Raw genomic sequence first — 10,347 nt, forward strand, 5'->3', positions numbered from 1 at the left:
TTCAGCTGATTCAATCACATATTCAGTATATGTTATATTTTCAAATTTAATACCAATCACAGATTCATTTTTTTAAAACTCAAAAACAGTTTACTGATATTGAACCAATCACATTTTCAAAAACATAATTTTAGTCACTAAATTCAAATTTTCATTTTAGAATCTCATTTTTTAAAAATACAGATTTTAAATCGCGAACCAAGAACTTATCTTTCCAATAATTACCGTCCCGAAGGGTTTCTTTTAAAAGTAAATAACACTATGACAATGACATGTACTAAGCTTGACACATGGACCTATAGCAGTGCTCTTTGAAAATAGGTAGGCAGTATCACTATCAACAGAACCGGTTCAACCCTATAAATACGGTGAAGATGAAGAAAAGTCATCTCAGGCAAAAAAATAAAAAATAAGAAGAAAAGCAATAAATTTTTGTTTAAAAGTAAGTTTTAGCATAAATGAAAATAAGTTAAATAACCGTAGTATGCTACTTGTCTCTTCACTAAATCATGGCTTCCTTCTTAATTGTTTTCATGCTGCTCTCTCCCTCAGCGATATCATTTGCTTTCCTTGCATCAGCAGACGATAAAATTATCCCACAAGGCGCTTCACTTGTCCCGGTAGCTACTAGCAGTGAAGACTCCTTTTGGTCTTCATCATCTGGGTTTTTTTCATTTGGATTTTATCATTGTTATGGCAAGGGCTACGCCATTGGAATCTGGTTAGTCGGAGCTGAGAAGAACACCACAGTTTGGACAGCAAATCGAAATAATCCACCGATACGCACCTCCAGTAGCCCAAAACTAGTCCTTGGCAATGGCAAGCTTGTCTTGACTACAGCACTTGGACAAGAAACACATATTGCCAATTCGAGTATCCGTACAGTGTTCCTTGCATCCATGCTCAATAATGGGAACTTTGTTCTGTATGATAAAAATAACAAGACCATTTGGCAGAGTTTCGATCACCCAACTGATACGATCCTACAGGGTCAGTTTTTGGCTACGAATGCTAATCTGTACTCGAAAAAGTCCATGATTGATCACGGAACAGGAAAATTTCATCTTGACATGCAACAAGATGGAAACCTTGTCCTGTATGGAACGAAAGACGGGTTTCGGCCTCAAGATTCATATTGGAGCACCGATACTGCCCAATCAAGTAGACCCGTCGTCGAGTATGTTCTCTATCTTAACGAAACAGGCCTTTTAGCCGTAGTCAACCGCAATGATTCTGAGCTGATCCAGTCATTGAATGAAGATTACACTTTTTATGAAAGATCTGAAAGAAATGTTACCATATTTCGCGCAACTCTTGACGTAGATGGCATCTTTCGCTTATATTCGCACAGACGTGATGAGGCAGAAAATCTCAAAGAATCCATGTTGTGGTCATCATTTTACAATCCTTGCCAAGTGTCTGGTACTTGTGGTTTAAACAGCTACTGCACAACAATTGACGCAGAATCAAAGTGTAAATGTATACCCGGAACTGATTTTCCTGATTCGATTAATGGAAGGGCTTTCGACTGCTTTATACAATATACATTGAGGGAGTGCAAACATGGTGGGAAAGAAAATACTACTGCGTATAATATCGCAGAGATGAAGAGTATGTATTGGAGTGGTAATCCATATGTTGCAGTTACAATGTCTGTAGACGACTGTAAAATATCTTGTATGGAAGACTGCAATTGTGGGGCGGCAATGTATGACAAGGAAACTGGAACCTGTAAGAAAGACCAGCTTCCCTTGAAATATGTAAGAAGAGACCTTCAGAAATCAACAACAGCTTTCTTTAAGTTGGCCAAGACAATCAGTTCCAACAACACAGCAGAAAAGACGCCAGAGTTGAAGAATCAAGGCGTGACAAAAAACAATATGGTGCAAATTCTTGTCTTAGTTCTTGGCTTTACTATGTTTTCGTTTGTTGCTCTTGCAATTTTTGGCATATATGCTTTTAAAATTCGTGACTTGAGGTACAAAAGGCTGATGGACATTGGAAATCTAAGCGTGGTTGGTGATCAACTTACTTTGAGAGTCTTTTCATACAATGATCTTAAAAGAGCAACAAATGGATTCAAAGAAGAATTGGGAAAAGGATCGTTCGGAGCTGTTTACAAAGGAGCCTTAAACAGAGGCCGAAAACTTGTTGCAGTGAAAAGACTTGAGAAGCTGGTAGAGGAAGGTGGAGGCGAGTTCCTTTCTGAGATGCGGGCAATTGGAAGAGCTAACCACAAGAACATAGTTCGGTTGTTGGGATATTGTGCTGAAGGATCGAAAAGGCTTCTGGTTTACGAGTACATGAGCTATGGTTCCCTAGTGTTAAGGAGTTAGTTAGTTAGATAATACTTAAGGCTGTTAATCTGTTTCTTTGCTGTTATTGAATAGCTTTATTTATTCTGCTAAACTCTAACTAACTCATTGTACATAAGGTGCTGGTTCCTCTTTAATCAGTAGAATCAATATACAGATTTTCTTCATTCAATATTCTTCAATTTCTCTGCAACCTAATATGGTACCAGAGCCCTTTCTTTGAACCCTACTCTTCTTCTCGATACTTCTTCTCCTTCCTTTCTTGATGGCTCAAGCTTCGGGTCCCTCCAATAATGGTGATTCTTCTTCCCAAACAGCTTCCGCTACTGTTACTCTTCCAAGAACTGGTCTCGTCCAATTTTCTCACACACTTTCCATTCGATTAGATGAGCACAACTATCTTCCCTGGAAACACCAAGTTTTTCATGCAATTCGTGGAAATCGTTTGCAAAAATTCCTCGATGATTCCAATATACCAGCAAAGTTTCTTACTGAAGCAGATCGTACTGCAAATCGTGTGAACCCAGAGCTTCAAGATTGGGAGCAACAGGACAGCTTACTCATTTCTTGGCTTCTTTCTTCCATGTCTGAGAAAATGACAAATCGAATGATTGGACGGGACTCTACAGCTCAGATCTGGTCTACTCTTTCCGATTAGTACACATCCCAAAATCGTGCAAAGATAAGCCAATTTCGCACTCTTCTTCGCAATACAAAAATGATTGGTTCTTTGAGTGAATATCTACTCAAAATAAAAACTATCATTGATACTCTTGCTTCCATAGGTCATGTCACATCTGAACAAGATCAAATTGAAGCTATTTTCAATGGCTTACCCAAGGAATATGAAGTCTTTATCACTTCTGTCAATACTCGCATAGATCCATATACTGTGGCTGATATTGAGGCTCTATTGATGGCTCAAGAGGTTCGGATAGAAAAAGGGACCAAAGAATTGGATATTGCTGCTGCTGAAGCTAATCTGGCTTCTCAAACCCGTCCCACTCAATCTCGAGGTGCCTATTCCACTGGTAGTTCTCGTGGTGGCTACTCTAGAGGCCACTTCCAACCTCCAACCTACTATGCTCAACCCTTTGTTCCATCTCAATCATTCAATAATGGTGGCCGACCCTCTTATTCTGCTCGTGGTGCTTCATCGGCTCCGTTTGGCACCTCTCGAAGCTATCAAAGTGCTGGGCGTGGTTCATCAACAACTTGGGGTCCGAAACAACAATGTCAACTTTGCCACAAACAGGGGCACTCTGTCAAGCAATGCTTCTACAGGTTTGATAAGTCTTTCTATGGACCTGAATCCTTTCAGTCGTTTCCTCCCAACTCCTCCAGTGGTGATATGCAAGCAATGCTGGCTACCCCTGAAATCGTGGTGGACAATAGTTGGTACCCAGATTCTGGTGCTACACACCATCTGACTTCGGACTCTGCTAATCTCATGCACACTTCAGAATACTTTGGTGAAGAGCAGATTCATATGGGTAATGGTACAGGTTTGGACATTAAAAATGTTGGGCATTCCTCATTTCACTCTCCTTTTCATTCCAAACCCCTTCACTTACGCAATCTTCTTCATGTTCCTGATATTACCAAAAATATTCTTAGTGTTGGTCAATTTGCTGAAGATAATCATGTATTCTTTGAGTTTCATTCTGATTTTTGTTGTGTGAAGGAACCAATTACAGGGAAGACCTTGCTGGTTGGGAAGCGCCACAAGGGTCTCTACCGGTTTGACTCTACTCAACTCTCTCCTTTCAAAATTTTCACAGCCCGAGTCTTCAACTGATTACACGCCTAAGTCCCACAGCCATACACTTTCTGATGTTACTTGTCTAAGCAGTACCTCATCTACTTTTTTTGATTTGTTTAGTCTATGGCATAATCGCCTAGGGCATCCTTCTACCAAAATTGTAAAGTCTGTACTCAACTCATGTAATATTCCTTTTAGTAATAAAAAGACTTCAGATTTGTGTAATGCTTGTTGTCTTGGAAAACACCACAAACTTCCCTTTCCCATTTCTACTACTGTGTACACTACTCCATTACAGCTATTGCATTCAGATCTATGGGGTCCTGCCCCAGTTGTATCCTCTAATGGTTATCGGTACTACATTAGCTTTGTTGATGCCTTCTCTAGGCACACTTGGATTTACTTACTAAGAACCAAAGATGAGGCTTTCCCAACTTTTCTTAAGTTTAAAGCACAAGTAGAATTACAACTTGGTTTCCAAATCAAAGCACTACAATCAGATTGGGGGGGGGGGGGGGGGGGGGGGGGTGAGTACCGATCATTTACTAATTTTTTAGACACACATGGCATTCTCCATAGAGTTTCTTGTCCTCACACACATGAACAAAATGGCATTGCCGAGCGAAAACATAGGCACATAGTTGAGAGTGGTCTAACCTTGTTAGCCCAGTCTTCTTTGCCATTAAAATTTTGGGATGAAGCATTTAGAACTGCAGTATTTTTGATTAATAGAATGCCAACTTCTGTCCTCACTAATGTGTCTCCCATTGAAGTCTTATTTCAGGTCAAACCGGATTACACCATGCTGAAACTGTTCGGCTGTTTATGCTTCCCAAATTTGAGGCCTTACAATAGGGAACAAACTAACCTATCGGTCCACTCCCTGCACTTTTCTTGGGTATAGTTTATCTCACAAAGGTTTCAAGTGCCTCTCTAAGGAGGGTCGTTTATATCTCTCCCGAGATGTTCTCTTTCAGGAACATTAGTTTCCATATGCCTCTACACCATCTACTTCATCCTCATCCACTCACGTCCCACATCCAAAATTGCCATTAGCAAAACCACCTACTGTTCAGAATTTTCCCACTCATCTACAGTCTTCTTCTTCTCCTGTCTTGTCAACAAATACCTCTCCTACTCCCTCTGTCCATGTGTCTATTCCTTCTCCTACTGTGTCTATTCCTTCTCGGTCACTGTCCATATCTCCTATTACAAATGTTACCCCTTCTCCCACACCTAATCCTACTTCTCTTCCTCCCCTTGATGTTGCCCAACATCATAATGTTTCCAATACTATTACTGCAACTACTGTTTCTGTCCAAACTAACCCAGTTGTTGCAGGAACAAATACTCATCAAATGGTCACTAGAGCTAAAGCTAGGATTCACAAACCTAAAGTCTATATCGCTTCCGCTGAACCAAAGAGTGTTAAGGATGCCTTACAAACTACTCATTGGAAAGATGCAATGACAGTTGAGTTCAAAGCTTTACAAGAAAATTCCACTTGGTCCTTGGTTGATCTCCCAGCTGGCCGATTACCCATTGGTTGCAAATGGGTTTTTAAAGTCAAAGAAAATCCTGATGGGTCCATTCATAAGTACAAAGCTCGCCTTGTGGCTAAAGGGTTTCACCAACAACATGGTTTTGATTATCATGAGACGTTTAGTCCTGTGGTGAAGCTGGTTACAATTCGCATTCTCTTGACAGTTGCTATCTCAAAAGGTTGGTGCATTCGTCAATTAGATGTTAACAACGCATTCCTCAATGGTGACTTAAAAGAGGAAGTGTACATGGTCCAACCTCCCGGGTTTGAAGATAGCTTACATCCTACAAAAGTTTGTCGCCTTCACAAAGCCCTCTATGGTCTCAAACAAGCGCCAAGGGCTTGGTTTGACAAGCTGTCTACTGTATTGTTCAGCTACGGGTTTGTCTCTACTAAAGCTGATTCTTCATTATTTGTGTGTGTAACTTTAGCTTATTGCATCTATGCTCTTGTCTATGTGGATGATATTTTGATAATAGGAAACTCTACCCCAGTTATAACTCAGCTGGTTTCTGATCTTCACTCATCTTTTGCTCTCAAGGATTTGGGTGAAGCTTCTTTTTTTCTTGGGATTCATGTCACTCATACCACTGCTGGAATTCATTTGTCCCAGAAAAAATATATTCAGGACCTTATTTGTCGTGCTCGGATGCAAAATGCCAAGCCTATTGGGACTCCTATGAATGCTGGTTTGAAACTCTCCAATTATGGCAGTGATCCTGTCCACGATGCCACCCTATATCGATCTATTGTTGGAGCTCTACAATATGCCACTGTCACTAGACCCGAGATTGCATACTCTGTTAACAAGGTAGCCCAATTTATGCATAATCCTCTTGCTTCTCACTGGGTTGCTGTCAAGAGTATTCTTCGTTACCTTGCTGGCACTTTAGACCATGGCATTCATCTTTGTCGATCAGCTGCTTTATATCTTGAAGCTTTCAGTGACGCTGACTGGGCTTCGGATCCTGATGATTGCAGGTCCACAACAGGTTTCTGTATATACTTTGGGGGTAATCTCATTGCTTGGCAGTCCAAAAAGCAGAACACAATTTCGCGTTCTTCCACTGAGGCTGAGTTTCGAAGTTTAGCAAGTGTTGTCACTGAGATCTCATGGATTCAGTCCTTGCTTAAGGAACTTCGTCTACCTCTTGGTGTGCCTCCAACAGTGTGGTGTGACAACCTCAGCTCTGTAATGCTTGCTGCAAATCCTGTCCTTCATGCACGCACAAAACATATTGAGATTGATCTCTATTTTGTTCGAGACAAAGTGTTGCAACATCAGCTTTGTGTCAAGCATGTCCCAGCTCTTGCTCAAATTGCTGACTGTCTCACCAAGCCTGTTTCCAGCACTAGATTTTCTGATCTCAAGGACAAACTCAGTGTTGTGTCATTATCCACACTGAGTTTGAGGGGGGCTGTTAAGGAGTTAGTTAGTTAGATAATACTTAAGGCTGTTAATCTGTTTCTTTGCTGTTATTGAATAGCTTTCTTTATTCTGTTAAACTCTAACTAACTCATTGTATATAAGGTGCTGGTTCCTCTTTAATCAGTAGAATCAATATACAGATTTTCTTCATTCAATATTCTTCAATTTCTCTGCAACCTAATACCTAGCAAATCTTCTTTTCAAGAACGATTCCAGACGCTTGGATTGGGAGGAAAGGGTAAGAATTGCGATTGATGTTGCTAGAGGCATTCTCTATCTTCATGAAGAGTGTAAGACACCTATCATCCACTGTGATATAAAGCCTCAAAACATTTTGTGGATGATTTTTGGACGGCTAAGATTTCCGATTTTGGGCTAGCAAAGCTGCTAATGCCAGACCAAACAAGAACTATGACAAGGGTAAGAGGGACAAGAGGGTACTTGGCCCCTGAATGGCAAAAGAACTTTCCAATATCTGTTAAAACAGATGTTTATAGCTATGGAATAGTTCTCCTGGAAATCATATGTTGCAGGACCAACTTGGAAGTTAACGTGGAAGATCTTGATGAGATTGTTCTAGCTAATTGGGTTTACGAGTGTTTTGCCTCTATGGAGCTGGATAAGCTTGTGATTGGTGAAGAAGTAGATAAGAAGACATTGGAGAACATGGTGAAGGTGGGATTATGGTGCATTCAAGATGATCCAGCTCTCCGTCCTTCAATGAAAAGTGTGGTGTTGATGTTAGAAGGGATTACTGTAATCTCTGTTCCTCCATGCCCAACTTATTCCCCCAATTTTATGTGATACTTATAGCTTGTAAGTTGTAACATGTAAAAAGCGGTCGGACTTATCTATATGTCAGTTTATGTTAGGCTCGTGTCTTTATCTGTTTCAGCTAATTTTAGATTGATACCACTACTAGTTTGAGTATGTTCTTGCATTTTGGATTTTCCTAAGCTTGGTAATCTACTCTTTCTCTCGAGAAAATTTTAGCAAAACAAAAAAATATATACAATTTTGATTGAATATATTCATTTCATGGAAGAAAATTTAAAGCAACTGTAATCTAAATGCTAGAAAAAGGTGATTCTACATCACCACACCCCTAAAAATGCCCCACCCTTGGGATACTAAGCTTCGTATTGGCTCAAAAGCGAGCTTATACTATGTATTTATAAATGTTAAATAAAATGTTTTTTTAGGAAAAGCTATTTAATAGTTCCTGAACAAATATATTTTATATTCAAAGATTATAGTACCAAGATTTACAATGAATATAATCTAAAAACAAAGATTTATAATGAATATATATATATATATTTAACATAAAAAATAGTAAGAAGCATCCCTTCCGTTATGCGATCCACCATTAGAGTAATGATAAAGATGGAGTGATTGTATCTTTTGCTCATTGCTCAGTGTAGAAAAACAAATGAGGGTGTCAAATAAAGATTTGTAGAGAGACGAAGATCTTGATTTTATATATTGTTTATTTTGTTTTAACTCATAATGCATACAAAAATTATATACGTAAAGAGATAATAAAGTGCACGTATAGTATCCTTATGACTATATTCCTACTTTCTAATATGCTATGTACGTAGTGTGTATTCTGTAAAGTCCTTTATTAGCTAACTTTATTTTAGACTAAATATTTTAAAGTTATTAAGGAAAATTAGTAGAATATCCATATTGATTCTTGATCTAATGATTCAGCTGATTTTCTAGTGTGAAAATATCTTTAAGTGTGAATATATTTTTTTACCTTATTTATCACAAATAATCAATTTTTGGTAAAAATATATTGTGCAAATATCTTGAGATTATTTTAAGGGATTATGTGGGATTATGTCTATTCTGGAATTAAGTTGGTGTCGAAAATGAACATGGTCAAAAGAAATGACCATGTTCGTTCTGCCAGATGAGACTGACTACGTTGCTGACTCATCAGTTTCTTTTTCTGTCAACACAGAATGCATCTGGCTGGCTGATTTCCTTAATCAAAGGAATTCGCAAATTGATTTCAAAGATACCAGAAAATGATGGTCTTGGACGATTTCCCTCCCTATAAATACCTTGCCAAGGCCTTTAGAATTTTCACCTTTTCCTGTTGACTGCGTTTTTAGCCAACGACGTGAGAACGTCAAATACGACAAGCCTTCAAGAGAAATAAAAATAACACAGACGGTTTAAACAAGAAAAGTAAATAACACAGGAGATTTTTATAGTGGTTCAGCCCCGATTGTCGGTAATAGCCTAATCCACTTAGAGTTGTGATTTATAGATCTATACTCAAGATCAGATGGACTGAGCCAACTGAGTTTCTTCAGTACAAATGGCAAAAATACAAGAGTTCTCTCAAATATCAGCACTTTCTCTCTCTAGAATACACGGACCCAATTTTTTCTCTCTAGAAAGAACAGTCCCAATTTTCTCTCTCTAGAAAGAAGCAGCAGAAGAAGAAACCCTCTCTCATCCCATAAGCTCTCTATTTATAGGCCTGGGATCCTCAACTGATATCCCCTTATGATAGGGATATTTTATTATATTTATTACATTTAAACATTCAAAATTCGAAATGTAACAAACCCCCAATATGTGGGAAGAATGAGAGATTCCCGCGTATGTTGTTGAAGCTGTCTCTGGGAATCTTGACTTAGTCTCCTCTAGCTAGTTGATCCACCTCCTACTTACCACTCATGCAAGTGTTGGTCGGACGTGCATGGTGGTAGGACATGCATGGTGGGTTGAACGTGCATGGTGGTAGGACATGCACTCCTCTCCTCTAACATGACACTCTCCTCTAGCATGCTATGTTCCTCCTTGAACCAATCTCCTTGGCTTCTCCTCGGACCAAGGTGGTCCGAGGCAACCTCCTTGGCACCTCACCTTGTACAACATTGAGGCAACCTCCTTGGCACCTCACCTTGGACAACATTGAGGCAACCTCCTTTAGCATCTCCCAAACATGTCCGATCGAACATTGTATAGGCTCTCCTTATCAAAATCTAAGTCCTCATCCTTGGGTTCTCCTAGGATCACTCCCTTGGGGTCTCCTAGGACCACATCCTCCTTGGGGTCTCCTAGGACCACTCCCCTTAGCTCTCCTAGAATGCATTCTCCTTAGCCTCCTAGGATGCATTCTCCAATTTTTGGGTATAACACTTCCATTTTGAATATTTGTAAACATTATGTTATTTTGAAGAGTGTCTTTATTTGTAGAGATTAAGTTTGTTCACCTTAATCTTTGTGAGAGTGCTGAGTGTACTTGTGGATATCTATCTAGTCCATTGTAAAC

General features: G+C 39.4%; 1 pseudogene; it reads left to right on the forward strand.

Annotated features, from left to right (window-relative positions):
* The first annotated feature begins 448 nt into the window (after positions 1–448).
* LOC133802865 (G-type lectin S-receptor-like serine/threonine-protein kinase LECRK1) lies at positions 449–7,895 on the forward strand (annotated as a pseudogene).
* Positions 7,896–10,347: the final 2,452 nt, after the last annotated feature.

Source organism: Humulus lupulus, chromosome 1 (genome assembly GCF_963169125.1).
Source record: "Humulus lupulus chromosome 1, drHumLupu1.1, whole genome shotgun sequence".
Classification (NCBI taxonomy): Eukaryota; Viridiplantae; Streptophyta; class Magnoliopsida; order Rosales; family Cannabaceae; genus Humulus; species Humulus lupulus.